The sequence below is a fragment of the Diuraphis noxia genome, unplaced genomic scaffold (genome assembly GCF_037042655.1).
Source record: "Diuraphis noxia isolate RWA-SAM2 unplaced genomic scaffold, SU_Dnox_SAM2 contig0002, whole genome shotgun sequence".
Classification (NCBI taxonomy): Eukaryota; Metazoa; Arthropoda; class Insecta; order Hemiptera; family Aphididae; genus Diuraphis; species Diuraphis noxia.
In genome coordinates, this window is record NW_028301712.1 from 11,434,889 (window position 1) to 11,445,668 (window position 10,780).

Below are 10,780 nucleotides of genomic sequence, written 5' to 3' on the forward strand. Positions count from 1 at the left end.
TAGTTCTGCGGTCTGATCGATAATCAGATATATGGGAGTCTATTGATTGTTTAGTTTGAAACCTATTATATGTCTAAGGGATTTTTAAAAAAAACTTTTCAATCGTTTTCAGAACGTGTAAAATAATCAACAACAACGCACATTTTAACAAAGACCACTTGATTGCAGGAGTGGAATGGTTATAAGTACCCAACTGCAACGTGCAAAGTATATCGGGTTTTAATGACCATCGTGATGTCAGTTAAACATATTATTTATTTTATTTTATCCCATATATGCACAATTATATAGGATTATTTTTTTAGCAGTAAGCCCTAAGCACTCTTAATTTCGAAAAAAACAAACAGTTTTAAAAATATTTATAGTTTTGGGAGAAAAGTTTTACTTTTATCGTCATCATTTTTTTTAAGCTCAAATCTTTCATTTCACGTTCTGAAACAAATTTTTTTTCTAAAAATTATAACGAATGAAAATTAAATATCAAATTAATATTTTTAAATTATCTTAAGTTTTTGGGAGCTGAACACTGAGTAGTAACTCTACATAGTGGAGTACTGGAGTACATTAGTTATTATAAAAATAATAAAAGATCTGTACACTAATCACTCTGGATGTATACGTTGGAGTGAGAAAAGGAATAGCTTGTCTTATTGCGTCTTACATTTTTGTAAATTTGAGATGCATAATAATATATCGTGTAAATAGATGTTATAATTTACATCTCATATAAGGCTGCTACTTTTATGATGGATCGATGGCATTAATATAGTTGTAGCTAACCAGTACTGAGATATAATGTATATTATAATATTTATAAAATTATAACGTATATTCAACACAGACGAGAAAGTTCATATCAAATAATATGTAAAAAATAATAACACAAGCTGGAGTGGATACAGCTGCGTTCGGGACTTATCTCGTGAATCGTCAAAGAAAGATTTTCATACAATTTCAGATATTTGCAATGAACCACAGTGACTACAAATATAATACATACATTGTAATATTGTTGCTATAATTTCAATAATAAAATTCAATAATAATAATATACCGTATATGTACCATGTAGTACCTACCATATTATTTTTTAGGTACACTACTTGTACATTTTCACACACACTTATATTTAACAATGTAATAGTGTAACCTATAATATAGCACATATATATGCTTAAATTAAACTCATTTTGAAACATGATTAATTTTACCAAACCTACGTACACCGTTGTTGATGCGGAAGCACGTATATGCGGTGATTTTGGTCGGTGGGAATGTGTGGGTATATAAAAGTAAATTGACGCTGTGGGATATAATAATATATTCGATAAGCTCATACACATTGTGTCAAGGTTACCTCGTTCTAGGTTTTTAATAATAAATATTAATAAATAAAAGTCAGGTTTTTATTATTTGCTATAGGTATAGGTAAGACAGAACAAAATCCCATAAATATCAACGTTCCCTGTGGTTATGTACTTATGTGTAATGTGCATATAAATTTCCTATTGGATAGATATATTATTATAGTAGTTTGTTGCAAAAATACCGTGACGCACGGCGAAATGGATTTGTTTATTTTTCTCTATTAAACACCAACCATCGATGCTCCACGTGATTCGATTGGGCCGAGTCCATGACGAGAGATGATCTTAGGAAACACAGTCAAAATGGTTTTAGAGCTTTATCCATCTGAGCTAGTTAAGCAGTTTCCCAGGCCAGGGATGTAATACGTGAAAGCACCCTAACGAGGAACATACACTTGACGTGATGAATATTATTGAAATATCATCGAAAAACATATGAGCTCATCCCAGTACGAATTAATGTATGATACGTAGGTAGGTATATCGGAAATAATATTATGTTTTATATTATATTATAATTTATATTAAACATATTATGTAGCACCTATATAATCATTACTATTACTATTACAATTAGTTACCATCAGCGATCGTTTCATTTGAAAATTATATATAGGAAATCGGACAATTTAAACGCCAAGGCTGACTTAACCATATGCATAGAGTGATCCATTCTATTATTATTATTTTAATCGTATTATAATAATCAAAAATATTAGAGAGAAGAGACAATAGTCTTTCTTTAGAGTTAGAACACGAGATTATTATTGACGAACATGGTGGTGCTATAGTGACGGTGAGTGTGTGTGTGTGTGTGTGAGCGGATGTCGACGAGCTGACGGTTTAGTATAGTCTTTGACTTTGACTTTGCACGCACCGAGCTTTCCAATATTAATCGACGTGCATACTTCGCAAAAGTTTTCGAGTGCATTTTACGGAGACGACGAAAACTTTTGGTCCGCAAAGATTACATTAGGGATCGTGACTGGTGGGAGGAGAATGGGTGGTTGAGGCGATAGATTTAAGACTCATATTTTAGACTCATAGACGTCAGGTCGGATGCTGAGTGATGGCCCTTGATGGCTGTCCGGTTGGTCGGTCGGCTCTTAGACCAGCCGCTCTACACGTCTAACCCTCTCTCGGGTGGCGATAAGAGGAAGCGTATTATTATGTTTTGATCGATTGCCACTCTTCTGAAAGTATATTATGTTGTGTGCACAGTGTATACAGTACTCGTATATACACCATATGTTCCACAAGTCTCGCAACATCACCTAAATGTTTTCCCAGAAAATTAATAACTCACTAGGTGTTTTTTGAAAGCAGTATTTCTTATCGATACCTATATATATATTTGGTCTATAATGATAATATACACATAATGTATCGGGCCATGTCGCAATAATAATATTATAGTTATGTGCATTTTCATGGGGTTCCGAGACTTTTCAAGTTTTTATAAAATCAAGTTTTTTTGGAACTGCATTATTCTTGCCTGGTATGAAAAAAGTAAAATAACTATTATAAAAAAAACGTTTAATTTTCCGTTTAAAAATAATTAATTTTAAATCTGATTGCCATTTGCCAAAGGGTTTTTGAAAATGTGTCATTAAATTAAAATATGTAACCCAGCCATAGATCACTGTCAAAAAAAACGTACTGGAAATGATTCATTCGCAGAGGAAATTCTTAGGGTATGACGGGACTTATGAGACGTATCCTACATTATACGCGTGGGACGTAATACAGTATAAGTGTAGAGTGCTACACCACGTAACAAATTAATTTATCTGAATTGACGGCCCAACCTGAGCTCGATCTTTTCCGTTAAATTTATGAATATGTGTATAGAGGCAGGATTTAATATTAGACTCGCGACGTCAGAACATGAATTAACCCGACAGAACTCAGATAATCCGATTTGTGCACATTCACAGATGTAATTACTGAGCTGTTTAGAATATTGAATAACTGTGTTCGTATACCTGTACGGTTTACCCATATTATCGTGTCATCATTGACGGTTAGGTATATGATTATATTATTATTATTAATATTATTCGCCATATTTTGTAGATGTGTGTGCTTGGAAGATTTCAAACTTTTCAGGCATACGTAATTCAATGATTTTTTTTTTTTTTAAATGTGAGAGAAAAAATGAATAATGTAAGTAATATATTATTTTAATTTATATAGAATTCAAGTTCGGTGCGAGTTTAAAAGAATTGATATTCAGTCTGCAAACTACATGAACGCCTCTCAGAGTACTGCAACATAGTATATAATATTATACGATTATCGTTATACGTCGGACGCTCGCTTAGTTCAATATAACACGTGTTCGATAGTACCTATTATTGATTAATTATATTTATCTTACTCCGTATTAATTAAAATTTTCTAAAAATTATGGACATTCGATCTTTGTTGTTATGTAGTATAATTTTTGATTATGACGACAGTCGTATAAAAAGTTATTTGTAATATAAAACTTTTCTAGTATAATATAATAATTGTAACTAAATAGTTTTAATAGAAATATTTATAAAAACAATTCCGATTGGCCGCTTTGAATAATTTATCATGGATTAACGCTCATGGATTGTTTATAAATTGTTGTTTAAATGTGAAACAACATTTTATATACCTGGTTTAGTAGTAATGTTGGTAAATATTGAAAAAATGATTCATTCGAATGGTCTTAATTATTTTCATCACCTTTGATGTGTGAGAATATTTATTATTTTTTCTTCCAAGGTTTTATTTTTTTTCATGGATATACACTATACAGTAGGTAATAAAGTTGATTCTTGATTTTAAAAATTCATTCATTAATCGATATCCGAAGTGTTCGATTCGAGCTCATCGAACTAATCTGAAAGTTCCGGTGTTTGATTTTGAAACTAAAACAAAAGGCCAATGGAAACTATTTCAGAGCTAAGAATGTTTTTGGCACTCGTTCCGTTTTGTTATAGACGTATTAGTAGTATAATATTATCCTGAATTATGATGCCTAATGTAGTATTAAAGAAAACGATAACAACAATCTTATATTATAATCAACTAAAACGCGTTAGGAATAATAATTGAAATGAACTGATGAAAATGTTAATCTTCAAGTGTGATTTGTTTTATTTATTTATTTATAATGGTAACAAAGAAAAACAACAGCAACAAAAGTAATATTATTAATAACAAAACTCTAGGAACTAATTGATTACAATTAAATATATCAAGTCGCCTGTCTTGTACTAATATTATAACATGACTATAATATTGTAAAAGTAACGATAAAAGCTATTTTTTCATTAAACACACAATTAGTTAATGTTAACTGCACATGAAAAAAAATATCTTACTGGTGATAATAATGTTGACTATGACTATATTACTATTTACCCTTGTTGAATTGTTTTTTTTTTATTGGGCTATTTTTTTTTACGACGATGATTATCTTTACGGCAGTATAGTTGGTCTTATACAGTCGAGTCCGTCTACCCTATTCGTGTGTCATTTCCTATAAAACAAAACGATAACGGTTAGGTTTTATTCCTTTGAGTTTGATCGTTATTTATAAATAAATTAACTTTACTAAAAAAACAATTACTAGACGGAAACTATGCCTGTTCAAAAAAATGTGTGATTTACATGAAAAAAATGTATTATGTATTTCATGTAACATATTTTTTTTTTTAAATCTCCTTTGTAACAACAAAAATGTAATAATATTGTAATGAGATTAACTTTAAAAAAAAATGCATTGGTCATGTGAACTATTAATCTGCATATTTTCCATTTGATTCGAAATGTAAATGTAAATTAAAATTTAATCTTGTGTCACAATATGGTTAGTTTTCAGTAAATTTCAAAAACAAAATAGTCTTAAAGTGTATACTCAGGGTTTGATTTCCACTCACGGCGGACTTTCAGTTTGTAGTTGTTTATTTATTTTAAAACTTTTAAAAATTGAAGAGAGTTTCTAAGAGTCTTATCCTCTGATATTCAACTAGAATATTTCTGTGTAATTTTAATTTTAACGAATTGTCCTTAGGTATAGTTTTCAACGAATTTTGTTTAAAGAAATTGAAATAACCTTTCACTTTTTCTTCGTTTTTTCTTGTCGGTTACACTAACATGTTTTATAATTTATTTTGAATAATATTATCACATTATACATATTTATCATAATGTCCAACCTGTATAAGGGTAATGTTAATATTGTTGATAATAAATACTTATATAAATAATACTAGGTAGGTACTATAATTTTTTTTTTTTCAAATTAATATTCGTATTAGCAAATTATAACCGTAATTGGTTGTACGTATTGATACCATTTAAATAATAACATATTTTTTACTATTTTTTTCAAGTTAACTTAAAATAAAATAACTGATATAAAATAAAATGTAAAATACCCATTTTTCCTACAATTCTTTAAACATTCGCGTTACTATTGTAGTACACTAATTGAAAGTAAAATATATAACGATAATTATAGTCGTGATTACTGACAAAAATATTTAATTAATAAATAGTTTTCCACTTGAATAATACATAATATCCATATCCATTTTTTTTATCGAACCTATTTAAAAAAAAAATTTTTTAACACCTTATGACCTGCATGTGATGTACAAAAATGTATATTACACCCTCATTAATCATTATTTATTGGTTTGAAATTAAGTCGAACAATCTGTTGGTCAAAAATATCCTGAATATAAAATTTGTTCGCTAGTTCAAAGTTTTAAATATTACGATTTTTGGCCGATCTATCGTAACCAAATCGTACAACGAGGGTCGTAAAAATTTATTTATTTTATTTCCATATGGTGAGTCTATAAAATGTTTTATCTTTGGACTTAAATTCTCTTTTTTTGCCCTGATATAAGTTATAAAAGTGTCTAAACGCATCCATGGGTAAGGCAAACGTAGACGAAAATGGTGTTGAACATATATATATATATATTAGATAGTGTTGTATACGCCGATTATAGATGTGCATACTTTGTTTTAACCTATAATATGTACAATAGAGATAAGTTTACGAGAGTGAAGTTTTCTGTATTGAATCCAAATTTACATAGTGTCGAATACCAAGAATAATCATGCACTCCTAAGTGCGTTACTCATATAAAGTATAGGTACTCGAATAGTTGATTATACTACACCAAACGACATGGAAAAAAAAAAAAAAAAACAACAAAAAAAATGATAATAATAGTAATAATAATGATATTAACCAACGAAATGAAAAGAATAAAACTCTAAATTTTTGTCTGATTATATTATTACTTTTGCACTGACCTTATTGCGCGGTTGTAAAGATGTCTTTCGTTGTATTATAACGTGATGTAGGGTGCATGCAGAGGCGAGTAGTAAAATTAAAATATAAAACCAAGAGGTCGCCGTGCCATAAATCCGTCCAAACTTTTATTAATTTGACAGTTAAGTATTTAATAAAATTATCCAGAAACTATATTACGGGTGTACGTAGTTCGTTATTATTCAAATATAGCAAACTGGCATTAAAAAAAAAAAATACGAAAAATATAGCTCTACGTCCTTTTATTATGTCCTCTGAGACATTTGGACAAATACACGAAGTTTTTCACGGTTGAAAGTACCTAAACGAAATTATAAAATAATAAATTACAAAGGAATACCCACGTTTTGTCACGACGCTAACTTGCAATATTATTATTATAAAGGTAACATTTAATGGTGATCTATAAAAAGGGTTATTCAGTTGTTGTATAGGTGATTTTTGATTTTGATTTCACGATCATTAAAGAACATTAATATTCATCTGACAACCGTTTGCTTTGAAATTCTAATAAATTCATAAATATACTATAGACGCTCTCTCATCCGTGATGATTTAATGTTATGTAAAATATTAATCAATATTTAATTGATAAAACTTAAGCTTTTCGTGGAAACTTTCATAATTTTAAATTTGAATGTAATTATATAATTTGTATATAGTATGAAACAGATAAATTGGCAGATGTCATATTTTATAATACATAATAATCTATTCTGTTCTATTTTTGTACGTCCTGTGATTTTGAAGAATTCTAATAATTTATAATTAGTTATTTAAAAAAAAAATATAGTTAAACGTAAACAACTAGTACATAGTAGTTACAAATAACTTCTTAAATCCTAACTATACAACAACTGTACAGTGAATAGTGATAAAACCTAATAACCTTGTCTATTTCTACTCGGTATGATTGATGTTACCATTATTATATTAGAGTTGGTAAATAATTACAGTGTCTCAACTGTATTATAATGGTACCTCGTTAGGAGATACATTTTGAACGTATTTATCTCATGCACGAAACCGTAGTGCGCCTATTATTTTTCTGAAACCTCAAATTACTTTCATCAATCCCTCACAGGCAGTATCCCATAAACCATTCTAACCTACAAAATCGACATCAGTCATTGCAGAGTTTGTATCAGTTAGCCTAAATAACGATTTTAATATCATAGTATATACAATTATTATAATAATACCTATTAAACGTGTTGCCAAACCCGACATTTTGTACCACTGTTAATAATATACTCGGTGGTTGTAAAGTATTAAAACTACCACGCTTATTCTTCGATCCAAAATTTAAATCCTGTAGCTTCCCACGACGAAAAGGTGCGGCCAGCTGATCCATCCGCAATGCGCAATTATTTTCCTAAGCTTACAGTGCGCACTAAGGACTATCGTACCGGTGGTGGCACGCTATGCGTGAATTGTGGTGGAGACCTCCAAGACTGTATAGATATAATAGTATAGTATTGTATATTATGTGCGTATCGGATGCAGAAAATCATCTACGATATAGTCCGACCACACGGACAAAATGTCTGTATCCTTGTGAAAGGGACACGACTTACTCTCTCATTTATGTAATATATATAATATTTGGTAGTGGATGTTCATTTTAAAAGCACCGAAGCATCCGTTTGCTACCACCAGGAAACGTGGTTAATACGAGAAATCAAATCCCTGCAACGCAGCTCAGCTATTGGCCAACTGATATTTTTAAACACACAAACTAATCTGTATTTCAATCAGTTTCTGTGATTTACATAAGGCATATGTTTATAATTCAAAATTCATTGAACAAAATTAATAAACTATGATCATTATGTCAGAATTAAACAAATTTTTTATTAAACTTATATAGTAAGTTGAATATGCCAACTCCATAATTTTTCACTAAAATGTCTTTTGAACTCTAACATTGATTACATATTCAATATTTATAATTTACACGAGTAGAAATGTTCAGAAAATACTTTTTCTTTGCAGATATCGTTTAAACTAAGAACACAATCATATAATAATCAGGATTGGGTTTATATACCACTTAAAATTGCATAAATATCTACTATATTATCTTTAATATCGCTAAATATGTAATAAAAACAACAAAATATGCAAAAAGAGGAAATGTATTAATCAATAATTTGTTAATCACTTAAAAATGACTATATAACGCATTTAATGCTCGTTCGTTGATAATCAGTGAATATCAGAATAATCACAATAAAAATCGTCGAAAAACCCCAACAAAATCAGTAGATAATATAAATTAGAACCAAATACCTAATACGAAATTTTATTTTTAAATCAAGTTTTTTATATTACTATTATATTATACCTATTTTTAATCTCAGCAATTGTACGGCGTTGCATCAGCTTAATCGGACTATTCACTTAATCTAAATACACATTTACAATTTATTTGCTAATTAGATTGACAAAAATCTCAAAACAGGTTTACCCAAATATAATTTCATAAAGTATGACAGATTTTGTTTTGTTATTTGAATATACATTTACCATCCGAAAATCAACGATTGGACTTGAGAGTCATTTTTATAATTTGATTAAATGGAAAAATACATTCATAAGTCACGATATTATCTCGAGGTATTGTAATACATAATACATCTACATTCTACATATAATATTTACTGAAGTTTTGTGTATATATAATATCCTTACTCTTTATATACATCGTATAAATGAAAAATAATATAAAATAAAATATAATTTGTCACACATACACATAAATGGAAATACGTATGCACATAATTTATTATGTATTTTAGAGACGACAATTTATTACATTGAACAGATGTCATATAATTTTACGTTTTCGCCCACAATCTCAAACAGATGTACTGCTGTCCTATATATAATGCACTACTTATTATGAAGACATTGAACTTGGGATTTTAACTTTTTTAGTGATGTATAGACACATTTAAAATAATCAAGCAACTGCTTTCTGAATTCATGTATTTTCAGTGTCTAGGTTAGTCAATAATATAATTATAGTTATCGATATAAATGCACATAAATAGCTGACTTTTTTCTTATTCAATAGATATTAATTATGGAAAAGAATAATTGAACCCTTGAAAAAGCATATATTTTGTATTTTAAAATTTAAATGGCAACGTTATTAGTTTTCATAATAAGATAATAATCGCTTTAAACGCACTAACAGACAACTTTTTCGTTTATTTTTGTAACTAATGAAACTTGAAAGTACTAAACAAAATAATAACTTAATACGTGTATTGTTTCGTACTTGGATATTGCCGTGTATATTATGCGGGTATATAATATAATATAATATAATATATATACATGGTGTCCCACAGAGATCTGACATTCTGACAAATGAAATAACTTTTGTTCTAATCAATATTTTTAAAAAATTTCTTTTAAATATAATTCATAGACACTTGTGCTACATTTTTAGAATACATTTTTTATTTTTTAGTACTGAAAATAAAAATTGATAAAAATTGTTTTCGAAATATTCATATAGCCAATTTGTAAATCTGATTTTTAGAAAAAATGTATAAGGTAAAAACACTTATTTAAGTCAAATGGCTGATTTTTTACAATTTTTTTAAATATCAATATTTTTGTTAAGTAAATTACGATCTAAGTTTTTTAGATTATTAAGTTTTTTTATTTTCAATATTAAAAAATAAAAAATGTGTTCTAAAAATGTAGCGTAATTGTCTATGAATTATATTTGAAAGACATTTTTTTAAAAATATTGATTATAACAAAAGTTATTTCATTTGTCAGAATGTCAGATCTCTGTGGGACACCCTGTATATATATATATATATATTATTATGGTGGCCAACATAATAATAATATTACAACAATATTTAGGTCCAACTATTGCTATTAAAATGATGGGAACGAAAAAAAAAATAGCAATACAATATGCACCCAAATGATTTAGTACTGTATGCAAATATTATAGTCACTTTGCATCGTTTACACGGGTATCGATGGATTTTGTTGATTTGCGGCCATAAGGTTAGTGTTTATTATATTATTATTGTTATAAGAGTGACACCCCGGG